Here is an 18,858-nt window from a genome sequence, read left to right on the forward strand (position 1 = left end):
AGAGGCTATACAGCGGTACGGTAAACTGACCATAACTGAAGATCTACAATTCCAAATGACATGCAACAAGACAATTTGGAAAGCTTATGAAATTACTTACAATTCATTTTTGTGCCTCAAGGCATGATTCCAACCTTTACCAGGTCGAATTTACAGAATTACATGATCAGGTCCAAACAAGACAGAAAACTAGCAACTCTGGGATCTAACTTTGAACAGCCGTAGCTCCTAAACTACTGGGCCAAATGCTACCAAATTTTGACAGGAGCTATATACATACATTATCTACAACTTTTGTATTCACCACATTCCCAGCAAACCAAGTTATCATGGGGAACCTTGTAAAGTCCCCAGAACTGTCCCAAAAGACACGATGCCGAAAAATAATTATTAACTTATGTTGCAAACATATAATTAGACAAAACTAGCTTTACTCATTCATCACACATATGACAAGAACACTAGAAAGTAAGGTGTTCACCATCAACTCATTTCTTTTAATGCCTCTCTTAATTTATTTGATTAATTAAGAGAAATAACAAACATATATGAGAACTACACCATTTAATCTATAAAAATTACAGTAAGTACTACATGCTCCAAGTAGACTACTATAAAATTTCACATCATTTGAGCAATTATAACAGCCTACACAAAAATGATAAGACATAATGGCTTAAAATGACATAATTAGGAAACCTTAGTGAAAAGTATCAAGCAACAGATTTTATATTTTTCCTAGCATCCTTAAGGCACTAGGATACTCCCCACAAAATTTCATGGTCATTGGATTCCTAGATAATTTACAAAAATTCACACAAGGATCATTCAATGATAAAAGGAAAATGTATAACTCAAAAACCGTATATGCAATGACTCTTAAATTTTTACCAGAGCTTTTACTAAGCAAGAATAGCTTACCAACAAAATTTCATAATTTTTGGAGCACAGAAACTCAAGATATAATTTAAACAAGTTTGCATGCATTTAAAAACACATTTCAAGTTCCTATTTAATTCATCCAAAATTTCCACTTCAAGTGTTCTTGTCATATTTTTCCTAGATATTAGACTTCACTATGATCCTAACAAAATTGGAAGCACCCCATTTGGATCTACCAATTTGGAGATATACATTTTACAAAACAGCATCAAAACTGGAATATTTGAACTATCCTATTGCTCAACAGTCACTAGCAAGCGGGGCCCTCGGGCCAGATGACCCCACCGGTCAGCGAAAGGAAATAGGGGAGGTGGCTTGCGACGGCGCGGCAACGGCGAAGCTCGCCGACGGCGGCTTCACCGGCGATGAGAACGGCACCAACGTGACCGCCTAAACCGCACGTGTCGATTGACACCCTATCCACCAACTCTATCGACCCCTAAGTACCCCGCCCACGGAGCTCGGTGGCTCGGCAATGGCGCACGACGGCGCGCGGCCGTGTTCTAGCTCAACGGCGACGAATCCTAGGGCTACGTCTTCGAGGTAGACACTATGGCTCAGATGGTTCCTCATGCGCGCACTAGAATAGGTAGGAAGGGTTCGGAGGCGGCCGGCCACGGCAAGCGCCAACTCCGGCGAGGTACGGCCATGGCGACGGCGTCGGAAAAATGGCCAAAGGCCCTCACCTATGGCTCGTCTGGCTCAGCTAGAAGGTCGACTAGGTAGAGGAGGACACGGCAGAGCTATGGGTTAGCTGGAGGCGGTGATTTTGCGGTGGCGAGTGAGCTAGGCGACGGCGGCTTGCTCGGCAGCAATGGCGGGCAGTGGCTCCGCTTCGGCTGTGGTGGGAAACGAAGGAAGAGTAGGAAATGGAAATGTGAGCTGGGAGGGCAGAAGGGTGCAGGCTCTTACAGTGGATAGCAGCAGCGGCGCTAGGCCGGCCATGGCGCGTGGCCAGCGTGGTCAGGCGGCCGGTGATACACGGCGCCACGCGGCGTTCACGCTCTGTTGCTGGTCGGCACTGTAGACGTGTTTCAGTGAAACCGATCGAGCCTGATAGCATGACTTGGCGAGCTTCAAACTCACAATCCGTGATGATTCAGGCTCTGGTGTAATTGACAAAGTTGGACATCGACATGTGAACTACAACTTTTACAATTGGAGCTTGAGCTAATTCAGCTTGGTTTGGGAGCTACAAGTCTAACAAGTTGTGTAAATGAAACTAAAATCCAGTCTTCATACTTAGAAAATTTCTAAGTGTTGAATACAACCCCAAAACTGACTTGTGGGACCTTTTTGAGCATGTTGTGCACATTTTCATGACTTGGATTCTAAACAAAGTTTGTTCCTTATAAAATTTGCTACAACTTTGCTTTAGGTTACTCAGACATTCAAACACTCTAAGCTACACTTTTTAAACAGTCAAACTCAGGAGCTCTAGGGGTCCATAATGGTCAAACCATGACTTGGAAACCTAATTAGGCAAAATGATCAACATGAACATTGTTCCTAATGACTTTCTAAGTATAACTAAGTTGCTTAAGAGGATAATTAGCCACACCACACATTGGTCACACCAAAATCAAGCATCACATGCATTGAAACAAGGGAAAACAAATGAAATGTTACCTTTGTTTCAAAGTCATGTTTCACATGTTTCATGATTTTGTTGCATAGTACTAACTAACCATGTTTCACTAAAGTGAGTTGCACATGTTGAACTTGAGTGTTGCACACTATTCATTTCATAAAACAAACACACATGAAATATAACAATATGTTGCAGTGTTTCTAAAACATGTGTCATGCAATATGAGCTCATGAATGGATGCTTTATGCTCATGTTCATGAAATGCAAGTGCAAATGTGGAAGCCAAACACCTGGGGTGTTACAGTCCTCCCCTTATAAAAATCTCGTCCCAAGATTTGACAAGCGTACCATTGTTGATAGAATTCCTTATAACCGTCCCTCAAATAATCTTCTCTTTCTCACGTTGCATCGCGTTCACTACCCTGATTACTCCACATGACTTTGTAAAACTTGACCACCTGACTCTGAGTCACTCGCTCACGAGTGTCAATTACTCGGACCGGCTTTTCTTCAAAGGTCAAATCAGATTTTAACTCGATATCCCCCAGTGGAACTCTCTCTTCAGGGATGCGAAGACATTTCTTAAATTGGGATACATGAAAGACATTGAAGATAGCACTCATCTCAGGAGGTAATTGGATCTTGTATGCTACCTTACCACTTTGTCCAATGATTTCAAATGGACCAACATATCTCGACGCAAGCTTTCGCTTCACACCAAAGCGTTGGACACTCTTCATGGGTGAGACTTTCAGATAAACGAAGTCTCCAACTTCGAACTCAATAGGTTTTCTACGTCGATCAGCATAACTTTTCTGCCTAGCTTGAGCTGCGGCCATATGGGTTTGGATAGTACGGACTTGTTCTTCGGCTTCTTGAACAAAATCAATTCCATAATATCTCCTTTCACCAGCTTCTACCCAATTCAACGGGGTTCTACACTTTCGGCCATACAAAGCTTCAAACGGTGCCATCTTGATACTCTCTTGATAACTATTATTGTACAAGAATTCAGCTAGGGGCAACCACTTTTCCCATGAACCCTTAGCCGAGATGACACATGCTCTCAACATATCTTCTAAGATTTGATTTACTTGTTCAGTTTGCCCATTGGTTTGCGGATGATAGGCAGAACTTCTTACTAACTTAGTTCCTAATAATCCGTGTAAGTGCTCCCAAAAGCGAGTAGTGAACTATGGTCCTCTATCAGAGACAATAGTGCGAGGTGTCCCATGAAGTCGGACTATCTGATTAAAGTACAACTCTGCATAGTCAGTTGGACAGAAATCTATGCAGACGGGAATGAAGTGTGCAGACTTGGTCAGACGGTCTACAATCACCCAAATGGAGTTAAAATTCCTCTGCATAGTAGAGGGTCCAACAATAAAATCCATACTTATCTCCTCCCATTTCCAACCTGGAATAGAGAGTGGCTGAAGCAATCTAGCTTTCATGTGCACAGCTTTGACTCAACAACAAGTGTCACACCTAGCCACATAAGCGGCTATCTCCTTCTTTATCTTGGTCCACCAAAAGCGAGGCTTCAAATCATGATACATTTTGTTACTACCAGGATGAATAGATAATTTAGAGGAATGGTCTTCGGATATGATTTGATTTCTAAGCTCTCTATCCTTCAGAACCACCAACCTATCCTTGAACCATAACATGTCATTCTCATCTACCCGAAAATGTTTGGTTTCTTGCTCTTTCATCTTACGCTTGATGTGAAACACACCTGAATTTGTCTTCTGTAGCTCGATAATTTGACTCTGTAGAGTACAACTGACAGTGATGTTGTAAAGGACTGTAGGATGAAGGAGTTTTGACAAATGGTAGTCACTTTCAATCAAAGAGTGGCAATGAGATTTCCTGCTTAAGGCATCCGCGACGACGTTTGCCTTGCCAGGGTAATAGTGCACTTGGAGGTTATAATCCTTGATCAACTTGAGCCATCTTCTCTGACGCATATTCAACTCCGGTTGAGTGAAGATGTACTTGAGGCTCTTATGATTGGTATAGATGTTGCACACATTGCCGAGCAAATAATGTCTCTAGGCCTTCAAAGCATGAACAACTGCAGCGAGTTCCAAGTCATGCGTCGGATAGTTCACCTCATGCTTATGAAGTTGGTGAGAGGTATAAGCAATGACTCTACCCTCTTGCATAAGAACACCTCCTAAACCTATACCTGATGCATCGCAGAACACATCAAAAGGTTTCTCGACATCCGGTTGCGCCAAAACCGGAGCCAAAGTTAGAAGAGTTCATAGGGTGTGGAAAGCTGCATCACACTCGGAAGTCCAGACAAACTTCATGTCTTTTTGCAGCAACCGAGTCATAGGCTTGGCTATTTTAGAGAAATCCGGGATGAAGCGACGATAATAGCTAGCCAACCCTAGAAAACTCCGAACCTCGTGCACCGAGATGGTAGCCTTCTAGTCCAACACTTCTTGCACCTTGGTGGGATCCACCATAATTCCACCATCAGACAACACGTGTCCAAGAAAAGGTACCTCACGAAGCCAGAATTCACACTTGCTAAACTTTGCATAAAGCTGGTGTTCCTGCAATCTAGTGAGAACCACTCACAAATGTTCAACATGATCTTCTTCATTCTCAGAATAAACCAAGATATCATCTATAAATACCACCACAAATTTGTCCAACTCGGGCATAAACACCAAATTCATCAAATACATGAAGTGTGCGGGGGCATTGATCAATCCAAAAGACATAACAAGGTACTCATACAGACCGTATCTTGTGGAGAATGCCGTTTTTGGAACATCCTTAGGCCGAATTTTGATATGATGATAACCAGATCTCAAATCAATCTTGGAAAAGACTTTTGCTTTAGACAACTGATCAAATAAGATATCTATGCATGGCAGAGGGTACTTATTCTTGATTGTAATTGCATTCAAAGGCCTATAATCTACACACATGCGTAGTGATTGATCCTTCTTCTTTACAAAGATAGCTGGGCACCCCCATGGAGATGAACTAGGATGGATAAGGCCTTTCTTTAGAAGTTCATTCAACTAGGTCTTAAGTTTGGCTAGTTCATTGGGAGGCATCCTATATGGCCTTCTAGAGATGGGCATTGTACTAGGTAGGAACTCTATCTTGAACTCCACGTCTCGATCCGGGGGCAATCTAGGCAAATCATCGGGAAAAACATCCAGAAAATCACACACGACAGGGATATCTGCCATAGCCTTTACTTGCACTGCATTAGTCGTACAAGAAAGATTGATGTCCCTAGGTAGCTGTACTAGAAAACCCTCCTAATTACCAGGATCTCTGAGCATGACTACTCTAGTCAATGTATCAATAAGCACTCCATGACTGCTCATCCAGTTCATTCCCAATATCACATCGATACCCAGCCCCGATAAAACTACCAGATCAACCTGATAACTTCGCCCCTCTATCTCAAATTGTACATCCCCAACTACAAGCTTGGTTGGGATAGTACCACTGGTAGCCCTAATACAATAACCCTCACCCTCAATAGTGTATGTTTTCTGCATAAACTTGGAGGCAAATGCGGGACTAATAAAAGAATGCGAAGCACCTGAATCAAATAGTACAACTGCGGGGTGTTGATCAACCAAGAACTTACCAGCCATTACCACCTCTCCTGATGCAATATCAACAATATTAGTGTGGTTCACCTATCCCTGATGGCCACCTTGGTAGTTATTGTTCTTGGGGTAAGGACACTTCCTCGACCAGTGGCCTGGCTTGTTGCAGTTCTAGCACGGCATGTTGCTTGGCGGAACATTGGAACTGCCTTGACTTGTAGTGCCCTTGGGAAGAGCAACTGTAAATGCCTTGCGAAACCTAGTCTTGCCTGGATTTGTCTTCAGCGGTGGGTGGAACTTAGCGGCTAATGCTGGAGGACGGAATGGAGCCCTCTGTGTGACTAGAGCCTTGGATTGTGAGGCACCTGCCTCTTAGGCCCTCTTATGATTCTTCGAAGCAGCATATACAACATTGTTGTTCTCTTGCGATAAAGCATCACTCACAAACTCATTAAAATGAGCACACTTGTAGTTTCCCATGGTCTTCATCAATTTGGGGCTAAGTCCCTGCTTGAAACTAGCGATATTTTTGGCATCAGTGTCAACAAACTAAGTAGCATACCTTGCAAGGTTATTGAAAGCCTATAGGTATTCATTCAAGCTCTTGTTCCCCTGGGTTAGCTTCATGAACTCCGTATGCTTGATTGCCATGAGACCAGGAGGAATATAATTTCCCCTGAAAGCAGACTTGAACTGATCCCAAGTGATTTGGGCATTAGCGGGCATAGTGGACCGATGATGACTCCACCAAATACCAGCTGGCCCATGCAGTTGGTGAGATTCATACTTAGTCTTCAGCACCTCTGTCAAGCGAAGCAGACGGAACTTCTGCTCGAGAGTGTTCAGCCACTCATCAGCTTGTAGGGGCTCCTCAGCCTCCTTGAAGATCGGGGGTTTCATGTCAAGAAAATCTTTGAAGTCGCTATACTGATTTGGTTCTGGTCCTTGGCATGCACCATGACCATCATGATTTGCAATCGTGCGGAGAGCCTCAGCCATAGTACGTTGTCCTTCCGCAAGAATTGCCATCAATTCCGTTGGTGTGGGTGGTGGTGGCGGTGGAAGGTCATCATCATCACCAGCCGCACCAGTGGAACGAGTGTGAGGCATCTGCAACCATGCGCAACCAGTAATTATTGGTGATGTTAGCACATTGGAGAGGAACAATGTAATTACGCCAAACTGAATTTACTAGAGAGAATGAAAACTTCATACAATAAACAGAGGCAATAATTCATTCTCCAATCACCACATCATCAATCAGATTACTAGCACCATACGCAGTGCATTCCAACATGACAAGTTTTAAACTTAACCATCAAGATACGCATCCCGAAGGGAGCGGATTAAAGTACATTACATGCCAAGTTCGAATTAAAAAGTACATCCAACATCAGTCATAGTACTAAGTTCATTACACCAATGACTGCCAAAAGCTTAAACTAGTTAGACTTGCTAACTAACTACTCATCGAAGTGATCACTGTCCACATCGGAGACGCCTTGGACTTCTTCTGGATCTTCCTCTTCTTCTTCATTTGTAGGTTCAGCTGCATTGTCATCCATCTGCATGTCCTCTTCTTCTTCATCGACCTCAATCACTTGAGGTCCACCCACATTAGGATACCTTGGTATGGGGTGAGGAATAGGAAATAGACGGTTGTTCAGTTGATGGTGTTCAACCTGAAGCTCTTCAAGCTGCTCTTGGAGCTCATGCTCCCTTTGGAAAGCATTATGGTTAGCCATGATCCAGCCCTGACGTCTTTCTTTTGCTAACTCTAAAGCTGCATCTCTATGACGGGTCACACAATCCAACTCCTGTGCTACCTCATCTCTCTCTATGGTGAGGTTCATCAGCTGGTTATGAAGCTCGTCTCTCTCGCGTGCTGTTTGACCCCACTGTTGCAGGCAATAATTTGCAATACCTCGAATCTCATCTACTTCTTGCTGAGTTCGCCCACATGCATCCGCCCTATGGTGATACTTGCGGGCACGCAACCTGAACTTGTGTTGGGCTGCCATTGCCTTGCCAGCTTCTTCTAGCACACTAGAAAGGGTGTCCTGCCTTACTCGACAAAGCTTCAAGACTGCCATCATAGCACTCATTCCAGCATTATCGCTCTAAACACGTTCACCACGACCTCGAACCAAGGCCTGGCCAACTTCTTGAGTCCACTCGGCCTCAGTAGGAGCCACTCGGGGAATGGATGAAGCTGGTTCACCCACTAACTCATCCCCGAAGCTCTGTGCTATATCCATTAGCACATCAAGGGCAGCAACTTGAGCGGCTTCCCATGGGCTTTGCCCATCAGTCTTAATGCTCCACCCATGCCACAACGGCCTCGTGAGGTTCTGCGGCACTATAAAGGTCACAACATACCAAGGTACATCTCCCAATGGTACTGCCTGCCTCCACGTGTAGCGGGGTGCCTCCGGGTACCCAACTGAACTGAGCACCCTCTAGAGCAAGGTGGGCGTACCGAACTAGTCAAAAAAGGTGCTGCTACCAGTAGGAAACAAGGGCGCGGCCATCTGTATCAAAAAGGGGTGCAACTCACGTGAGAGGATTATTTTGCTGAGAGATTGAACTTAATACTTGGGATAAGCAATTATAAGGGAGGGAGTAATGCAATATGAATGACATGAGTGAATATGATGCATGCTCGTTTCGTACGTCCTCACAAACCTAAGAAAATTTAAGTTTTAGCAGATTATACGGTGGCATACATACGTTCTCTCAATGAGCGGTAACTAGTCGATCTACACGGTGCGTTGTTAGCGTACCTATAGAAAACTTCATTGCAGCCCAACCCAACAAGATATAATGCTAATAACAAAAGTTGTAACTAAGATACTCTCCATATATACATCCCCAGATATATATACTTAGGTATCCAAACTACCCGACAGATGTACCCACAATTAAGTACCTTTATATATACATGCATGCAACATGTAAATACTCCAGTAACCACAACTAACTCTCCCCTAGACCGATGGTTGGACGGTCATGCTCTCACAACTCACACTTACCTTAGTGTGGAGGCAATTGATCCATACATTACCATTCAAACGAATGGCACCCATGCAATATCACGCCGCATGGACGACGAAATAGAAACAATCAATTTCCCCCAAGTTAGTAATTATATATAGGCCACCTAGAAGTCCTTAAGTGGGCTACAAGGGATGTGATCACCAGTACACCATAAAATTTTTTATTTTTGAACACTTATATATAACTATAAGTTGGAAAACCGTTTTCATAACAAAAGCTTTTATTTTAAATAGCCGTATGACATGTTTAGTGTTGAATCTAGCTTTGATAACAGCTGTCACAGAACTGACCAATTTGTAAGAGCACAAGTACAAAAACAATCGCTGAAACGATCAAATTCTCACACTTGAGCCCATATAAACCCAGTAGTCAACTGAAATCTCGAAGGATTTCAAACCAACTTGCATACAACCAAGATCACAGTAATTCAACATAACATATCGTACGTTACAACATTTCACAGACGGTTTGCAAATAGGTTACAACACCTCAGAGTCATTGTTATTACAAAAACAAGTCTTGTAAAGTATGCGGAAGCAAATAGTTTAACTTACACACCCGAGTTCAAATACAAATACTGGTTTGCTGATCACAACCCGCAAAAGCATTCAGATAAGAGAAATAGAGATCATGCCCATGATCTAGTCTTCGTCACCCGCCGGGTGGAGACAATACTTACAGAATCCCTGATATAGAAGGTCATCTGCAACAAGAGAGAATAAAACCTAAGTATGAGAATGTACTCAGCTAGACTTACCCATCGGAAACCAAAACAAATGACACCAAGGATCATGCATAGCTTAATTTAGTGGATCTGGCTAACACTTTCTTTTTATGGAAAAGCATAAGTAATAATGATAAACTCTTAACCTAAACTAGCAGTGACTTTTAGCCATTAACCTATCATCTATATTAGCACCTGTACTAAGCAATCATTTGATTAAGATGCAAACATTAATGACCATATCAGGTATAAATTGTGGCAACATTATCATCATCATCCATTTAACCATATCGTTAAATTAATTGAATCTACATTGCCGCTGCTCAATCAAGTTCTCACTATCCGGGAGAGACAGCGATTCGAATCGATTCCTATCCAGCTGAAGGGGTATTCCTAACACAAACCTTGCTTCCCCCGTCAGGGTCACAAACAAGTCACCGTTGGTACAATTCAGAAGTCGCGAGTCTGAACAGTGCTGCAAAATCAGAGAACCACTCTGCCATGAGTGCTCGGTGACTTAACCCGCCCTTGGGCTTACGCCAATGGCTCCCTGCACATCCTTACTTCCATCTAGATTGTGGACCCCTGCTCGCATCCCCGGCCTGAATCGAGCTACTAGGCTTTGCGATCGGAACGACTTATCCGGCCAGCTAAGTGTTAGGCTGTGTTCAATATGGCATAAGGACGTACAGCGTATCGGTCCTTAAACGACACAGATGGAGTCACTATGTTCAAACCTACACAAGACTCCGCCCGGTCTTAATTCATTATTAACATGGTTCTTTTCCACGATAGCAAATATAGCCAACCGTGATCCACCTCATCCTAAAGCTCGCTGGTGACAGTGAATCACCTGACTTCTACCACACTAAGCATGGCTAAACATTTAACCTGTTCATGAACTTAAATAGGATTTCGGTGCGATATCTGGACAAGGATGGATATATAATGCAACAATTGGTTCCAACCAATTCATATACTTAATGCATCATCAACGAATAAAAGATAATCAAGGTATTTGTAAAAACATGGGAGACTTAATATGCTCCGGGGCTTGCCTTTCAGGAAAGAGGAAGGTTAGTGGTCAGGGCACTCGGGCAATTCCTCCTCGGCGACTGCTTCGTCGATTTCCTGCACCTTAGGCTCCTCCTCCTGGTTGGCTCCCTCGAACTCCAGCAGCGTCACTCCCTCCAGCACACCTATTGCATGAATGCACAAGATAAATATCATGGATGCACATGAACGAAGCTAAGGATGCTCGGGGAATGCACATGCTTACTGCAGTCCGCATTTTCCGACTTAGGCTCTATTCAAATCACTTTACTTACCAAGTTTATACAATCTAATGTACAATTACTCATCTTCAGTTAAGGACCTAGCACCTGCACCTAAGCATGTTCTCAAGTTAGGCTAGCACCTAAACAATCAACAAGAACATTGCAACAAGGCATGCACACAAACATTCATATTTCAGTGAAACAGAGGCTATACAGCGGTACGGTAAACTGACCATAACTGAAGATCTACAATTCCAAATGACATGCAACAAGACAATTTGGAAAGCTTATGAAATTACTTACAATTCATTTTTAGGCCTCAAGGCATGATTCCAACCTTTACCAGGTTGAATTTACAGAATTACATGATCAGGTCCAAACAAGACAGAAAACTAGCAACTCTGGGATCTAACTTTGAACAGCCGTAGCTCCTAAACTACTGGGCCAAATGCCACCAAATTGTGACAGGAGCTAGATACATAAATTATCTACAACTTTTGTATTCACCACATTCCCAGCAAACTAAGTTATCATGGGGAACCTTGTAAAGTCCCCAGAACTGTCCCGAAAGACACGATGTAGAAAAATAATTATTAACTTATGTTGCAAACATATAATTGGACAAAACTAGCTTTACTCACTCATCACACATATCACAAGAACACCAGAAAGTAAGGTGTTCACCATCAACTCATTTCTTTTAATGCCTTTCTTAATTTATTTGATTAATTAAGAGAAATAACAAACATATATGAGAACTACACCATTTAATCTATAAAAATTACAGTAAGTACTACATGCTCCAAGTAGACTACTATAAAATTTCACATCATTTGAGCAATTATAACAGCCTACACAAAAATGATAAGACATAATGGCTTAAAATGACATAATTAGAAAACCTTAGTGAAAAGTGTCAAGCAACAGATTTTATATTTTTCCTAGCATCCTTAAGGCACTAGGATACTCCCCACAAAATTTCATGGTCATTGGATTCCTAGATAATTTACAAAAATTCACACAAGGATCATTCAATGATAAAAGGAAAATCTATAACTCAAAAACCATACATGCAATCACTCTTAAATTTTTACTAGAGCTTCTACTAAGCAAGAATAGTTTACCAACAAAATTTCATAATTTTTGGAGCACAGAAACTCAAGATATAATTTAAACAAGTTTGCATGCATTTAAAAACACATTTCAAGTTCCTATTTAATTCATCCAAAATTTCCACTTCAAGTGTTCATGTCATATTTTTCCTAGATACTAGACTTCACTATGATCCTAACAAAATTGGAAGCACCCCATTTGGATCTACCAATTTGGAGATATACATTTTACAAAACAGCATCAAAACTGGAATATTTGAACTATCCTATTGCTCAACGGTCACTGGCAAGCGGGGCCCTCGGGTCAAATGACCCCACCAGTCAGCGAAAGGAAACAGGGGAGGCGGCTTGCGATGGCGCGGCAGCGGCGAAGCTCGCCGACGGCGGCTTCACCGGCGTCAAGAACGGCACCAACGTGACCGCCTAAACCTCACGCGTCGATTGACACCCTATCCACCAACTCTACCAACCCCTAAGTACCCTGACCATGGAGCTCGGCGGCTTGGCCATGGCGCATGGCGGCGCGCGGCCGTGTTCCGGCTCAACGGCGGTGAATCCTAGGGCTATGTCTTCGAGGTAGACACTACATCTCAGATGGTTCCTCATGCGCGCACTAGAATAGGCAGGAAGGGTTCGGAGGCATTCAGCCACGGCAAGCGCCAACTCCAGCGAGGTACGGCCATGGCGACGGCGTCAGAAAAATGGCCAAAGGCCCTCACCTATGGCTCGTCTGGCTCAGCTAGAAGGTCAACTAGGTAGAGGAGGACACGGCGGAGCTGTGGGTTAGCTGGAGGCGGTGATTTTGTGGTGGTGAGTGAGCTAGGCAACGACGGCTTGCTCAGCAGCAATGGCAGGGTGGTGGCTCCGCTTCGGCTGCGGTGGGAAACAAAGGAAGAGCAGGAAATGGAAATGTGAGCTGGGAGGGCAGAAGGACGCGGGCTCTTGCAGTGGACAGTGGCAGCGGTGCCAGGTCGGCCACGGCACATGGCCTGCGCGGTCAAGCGGCCAGCGACGCGTGGCGCCACGCGGCGTTCGTGCTCTGTTGCCGGTCGGCACTGTAGACATGTTTCAGTGAAACCGATCGAGCCTGATAGCGTGACTTGGCGAGCCTCAAACTCACAATCCGTGATGATTCAGGCTCTGGTGTAATTGACAAAGTTGGACATCGACATGTGAACTACAACTTTTACAATTGGACCTTGAGCTAATTCAGCTTGGTTTGGGAGCTACAAGTCTAACAAGTTGTGTAAATGAAACTGAAATCCAGTCTTCATACTTAGAAAATTTCTAAGTGTTGAATACAACCCCAAAACTGACTTGTGGGACCTTTTTGAGCATGTTGTGCCCATTTTCATGACTTGGCTTCTAAACAAAGTTTGTTCCTTATAAAATTTGCTACAACTTTGCTTTCGGTTGCTCAAACATGCAAACAATCTAAGCTACACTTTTTAAACAGTCAAACTCAGGAGCTCTAGGGGTCCATAATGGTCAAACTTTGACTTGGAAACCTAATTAGGCAAAATGATCAACATGAACATTGTTCCTATTGACTTTCTAAGTATAACTAAGTTGCTTAAGAGGATAATTAGCCACACCACACATTGGTCACACCAAAATCAAGCATCACATGCATTGAAACAAGGAAAAACAAACGAAATGTTACCTTTGTTTCAAAGTCATGTTTCACATGTTTCTTGATTTTGTTGCATAGTACTAACTAACCATGTTTCAGTAAAGTGAGTTGCACATGTTGAACTTGAGTGTTGGACACTATTCATTTCATAAAACAAACACACATGAAATATAACAATATGTTGCAGTGTTTCTAAAACATGTGTCATGCAATATGAGCTCATGAATGGATGCTTTATGCTCATGTTCATGAAATGCAAGTGCAAATGTGGAAGCCAAACACCTGGGGTGTTACATAGCATACACCACACAAGCATGGAAAAATAATTTAATACTTGTTCCATGCAAGCAAACATATGTAATGCACATTCAAATGCAATATACAAGTTTATGAGTTTTCTCCCCCTACTTGTGTGCTTCAAAGTTTAATTGATCCCCTTACAATGTCATTTCATTTGTTTGCTCCCCTGATCTCTTACTATCTTTGTGAATTTCTCTCCTCCTCTGTCAACAATTAGCACAAAAGGTGAGCTCAAATTTTAGGTAGGTTGGAGTGAAACCATGTTAAGTGCGGATCATTTTCACAATTTGGTTCAATCTAGATCACTTGCAAAAGAAATTTAACTTGGTTTGATCCAAGGGCAAGCTTCTTCATACCTCATTTCAAGGGTTATCTTGACCATGTTGAGTTAAACACTTATAGCTCATCCTCTAGATCAAACACTAGGTTGAGAAGCCCACAAACATGTCATATGCTACCACTAGATCATTTCAAGCATAGAAGCAATAGTGGTACCCTACAAGCATCAAATTCATTTGATTTTCATTAATGAGCCTTAGACATGATAGAATGACTAGATGCACTAAACAAGTTATTGGCGGTCCTTAACTCATATTTTCAACTACCCATCTTTAGGTAAATTCCAACCAAATAAACACCAAACTTAGTGATAGGGTTTAAAACTAACATCTTTCCATAAATTTTGGTGAATTATCTTTTTGCAGGATGACTTACATGACAAGCATGGAAATATGACAAGAATACACAATCACGCAAAGAGCATTTCCATCCTACAAATAGCAAAAGAGGAGAAAGCCCACTACCTAGCAATTCTGGACCCAAAACCCATAGAGGCCCACTCTAGAAGATCAAAGGAGACCACATGCCAAAACTAGACTAAAGGTGGGCCAACCCGGTGTGGGCAGGCGCACCCTTGGTGGCTCACCTCGAGCCCAACCTTGTTAGGTCAGTTCATAACACCTCTCCAAGGATGGTTCATAGGGTTTCAGCCAGGTTCAATGCACCTAAATGACGGTTTGCACTTTCCATGAGGGGATGAACCATTTTCCAAGGACCCCATCCTCTCCACCTGTAAAAGGATGCCATCCTCTCCTCATTTGAGGACAACACACAACAAGAGAGCAAAAAGAGAAGAAGAGCTTCATTCCTACATAGGCTTTAGCTAGAATTAGAATAGGAAATGAGTGAGCTAAGAGTTGGAGGAGTACCAGAGTGTCGGCTACCTCTACTTCTTGTACTTGGCGACCCTTGTACATCAAGTGGATGGAGTGCCGAAGTTGTTGGCTCCCTCTACACTTTTACCTCAACGTACCGAATACTACTTGAAGTATAAGGTTCATGTTTATCTTTGGTGCTGAGTTCTTAAGAAAAGTTATCTTTGATCACTATATTCTTGTGGGTTCATCATCCATCCCCATGACGGATACTCTAGTTGAAGGTCCCTGATAAAGATGTATAACCCTGCATGCGTGCTAGAGTAGTAGTTGATAGCATAGACGTGGTGTCTAGGCTAAAGGCTACCTTCATTTGCCTCATACTCTACGGTTGAAGGATAGGCGGCAGGTGGTGACAGCCCTATCCATCCCTTGTAATCCCCCACGTCCAGGTACGGTGTAGAGTTGTAAGGCGGCAATGCTTGGCTGACCAAGTTAGTGGCAAAGCTATCTTAACTTAGGTTCTCTATCCTTAGAAAACCTCACTAGCCAAGCTATCTTTATTCTTGTTATCTTAGGCGAACTAGCTAAGAGGTTTTACATATCCGTTCCTTTGGGAAAATATGATACCCTAAATACTTTCGGGGTAAAGTGCTATGACAGTATATTTGTGCACTTGTTGATTCTTTCGCTTATGCTAAGAAATACCAATAAACATTTATGGCGCTGTTGCCGGGGAACGGTTGTTGTAATTATATCCGAACCTAGTTCGCCTGTGTATCCTTTTATTTTTATCTTTCATTTCTTTTATTCTTTTCCAATGGAGCACAAAACAATTCATCAACTTTTTGCTCCTAAGGGCAAGTTCTTAGAGTCACCACAATCCTCGAAGCCAATCACAACTTTTAGCTATGAACTCCGCCCAAGCTTTATAGCCATGGTTTGGGAACAAACCTTCTCAGGGTTAGATCACAAAAACCCATATCATCACCTATGGAAATTTGAGCAGCTCTGTGCATGCCTAACCATTTTGGGCATGTCACATGAAACTCTTCGGTGCAAGTTGTTTCCCTTCTCTCTTGATGAGTGGGCAAAATAATGGTATGCCCATAACGTAGGGAAGGTAAATGGAGATTGGGAAGAATTGAGGATTAGATTCTATCTCATGTTCTTCCCTATATATCAAATCGCTTCCCTATGGTAGGAGATTCTCAATTTCCAACAAAAAGAGAAGGAAACCATAGGTGCAGCTTGGGCTAGATTTTAAATCCTAACACACTCTGGCCCAGACTTGTCTATACCAAACCATGTGTTGTTACAACATTTTTGGTTAGGTATTAGCAAGTAATCTACCCTATAGCTTGATATCGCTACCAGAGGTTCGTTCAACCTTAAAACCATAGCGGAAGGAGAAGCGTTACTAGACCGCATTCTAGAAAACACTCCTCCCCTAGAACCCCTCCGTTAGAGCCTAAATCAAGACATGAGGAAGTCTCTTTGGGTGAGTCCAAGCCCATAGCTCCCATTTAGAGACCCTCACCCAAACCAAAACTCCGGAGGAAGGTTTCCAGCCTTCGGAATTTCAATTTTTTGAGGATGAATTTCATGAAGATTTCAAAAATACCTTGAAATACTCTTACCAAAAGAGACCACCAGTTCCTATCACTCCCCTAGATCCTCTAGACAAAGAATTCCACATGGAATCCATTAGGGAGTTGACTTCTATCCTAAGTAGTAGAGTGTTCTTCTGAAGAAATTCAGATTCACACCCCTTCTTTAACCATCCAATGCCAAATCTACAAAACCACAATGGACGTACTTTACAATCCTACTATCCAAGCAAACCTCATCTCCACATCTTTTGCACACACCTACTTAGGTGCTGAACCCCTTGTTTTGACAAACAAATCTCTTAGGATTGCCCAGCGCTCCAACCTAGAAGGATGTGGGATCTTGCACCACATAACAATGCATCATAATAATGTTGAAACGGTCCTTGATTTCCATGTCTTTGACATCCATGATTTCAACATCATGATAGGGCTTCCCTTAGAAAATTTCTTCATAGAGCCACCCACATCAGGGGACCTAGACATAAAGTTGGGGAGAGACACTTTCTTCATTCCTATCACTCGAGCTAAAAACTCGGTGGTAGAATCTCTTCCCTATTCAAAACTGCCTGAGGAGGTCATGTCAGTTTTGCCCTTTGAATCTCCCGATTCAGCCTTAGAAAAAAAATGCCAAACTCTTCATTGAAGAGGAGGATGACTTAGGTGAGACCATAGACCTTCCCAAGGAAGAAGCACCGGCACAACCTCCGGTTGAACTTAAACCCTGACCCTCTGGCCTATGTTATTCTTTTCTTAATGGCGACACCAAAACTCCTGTGATCATTAGTGACAAGCTTACTGATGAGGAGATAGCCAAACTCATCGCCATCTTAGAGAAACATAGGCCTATTTTTGGGTATTCCCTTCAAGATCTTAACGGGATAAGTCCAACGCTTTGTACCCATCGCATTCTGATAGACCCTTCGAGTACACCAACTCGAGAGCCTCACCGTAGGCTCAATAATGCGATGCGGGAAGTTGTGAAGAAGGAAGTCCTCAAACTTCTTCATGCCGGGATAATCTATCCCATACCACATAGCGACTGGGTTAGTCCCATCCAAGTGGTACCAAAAAAAGGAGGCATGACGGTTGTTGAGAATAATAAAAACGAGTTGATCCCACAACGAACAATCACAGGGTGGAGGATGTGTATAGATTACCGAAAACTCAACTAGGCTACAAAGAAAGATCACTTCCCACTGCCTTTCATTGATAAAATGTTAGAGTGGTTGGTGAAGCACACTTTCTTCTATTTCCTTGATGGGTATTCAGGGTATCATCAGATTCCTATCCACCCCGGTGATCAAAGCAAGACTACATTCACTTGCCCATATGGAACGTATGCGTACAAACGAAAATGTCATTTAGGTTGTGCAATGCACCCTGTAACACCCTAGGTGTTTGGCTTCCACAAAAGTGCATTTCATTTCATAACATATGCATCATTTATCTCATCATGCCATTGTCACTGAAACATACATATGCAACATTCGCAATTCTGTTTGTTTCATACTTGATTTGCTTGTGAATGGTAGTAGTGAAACATATGAATGCAACATGAGTTTCTCATACCTTGAAACATGGCAACATGGTAGTAATATGACAAGTATAAAATAACAACAAGGTCATGAAACATGTGAAACATGAAATTGCAACATTTGAGTGAATTGATTGTTTTGTGCTTCATCACATGTGATCTTTAGAAATTGGTATAGCACTTGTGTAAAGTGGTTAATTAGGGTCTAATACACCTTAACTAAACTTAGGGTAATTGATGGGACATTATTCATGTAGATCAAAATGACTAAATTGCCCTTAAGTGGAGGTTTGACTTTTAATGACCCTTAGAGTAACACTGTTTGACTGAT

The 18,858-nt window shown here is 42.6% G+C and overlaps 1 pseudogene; it reads left to right on the forward strand.

Moving 5' to 3' along the window:
* Nucleotides 1–17,189: 17,189 nt before the first annotated feature.
* LOC136465472 (uncharacterized) lies at nt 17,190–18,387 on the forward strand (annotated as a pseudogene).
* Nucleotides 18,388–18,858: the final 471 nt, after the last annotated feature.

This window comes from Miscanthus floridulus, chromosome 7, assembly GCF_019320115.1.
Source record: "Miscanthus floridulus cultivar M001 chromosome 7, ASM1932011v1, whole genome shotgun sequence".
NCBI lineage: Eukaryota > Viridiplantae > Streptophyta > Magnoliopsida > Poales > Poaceae > Miscanthus > Miscanthus floridulus.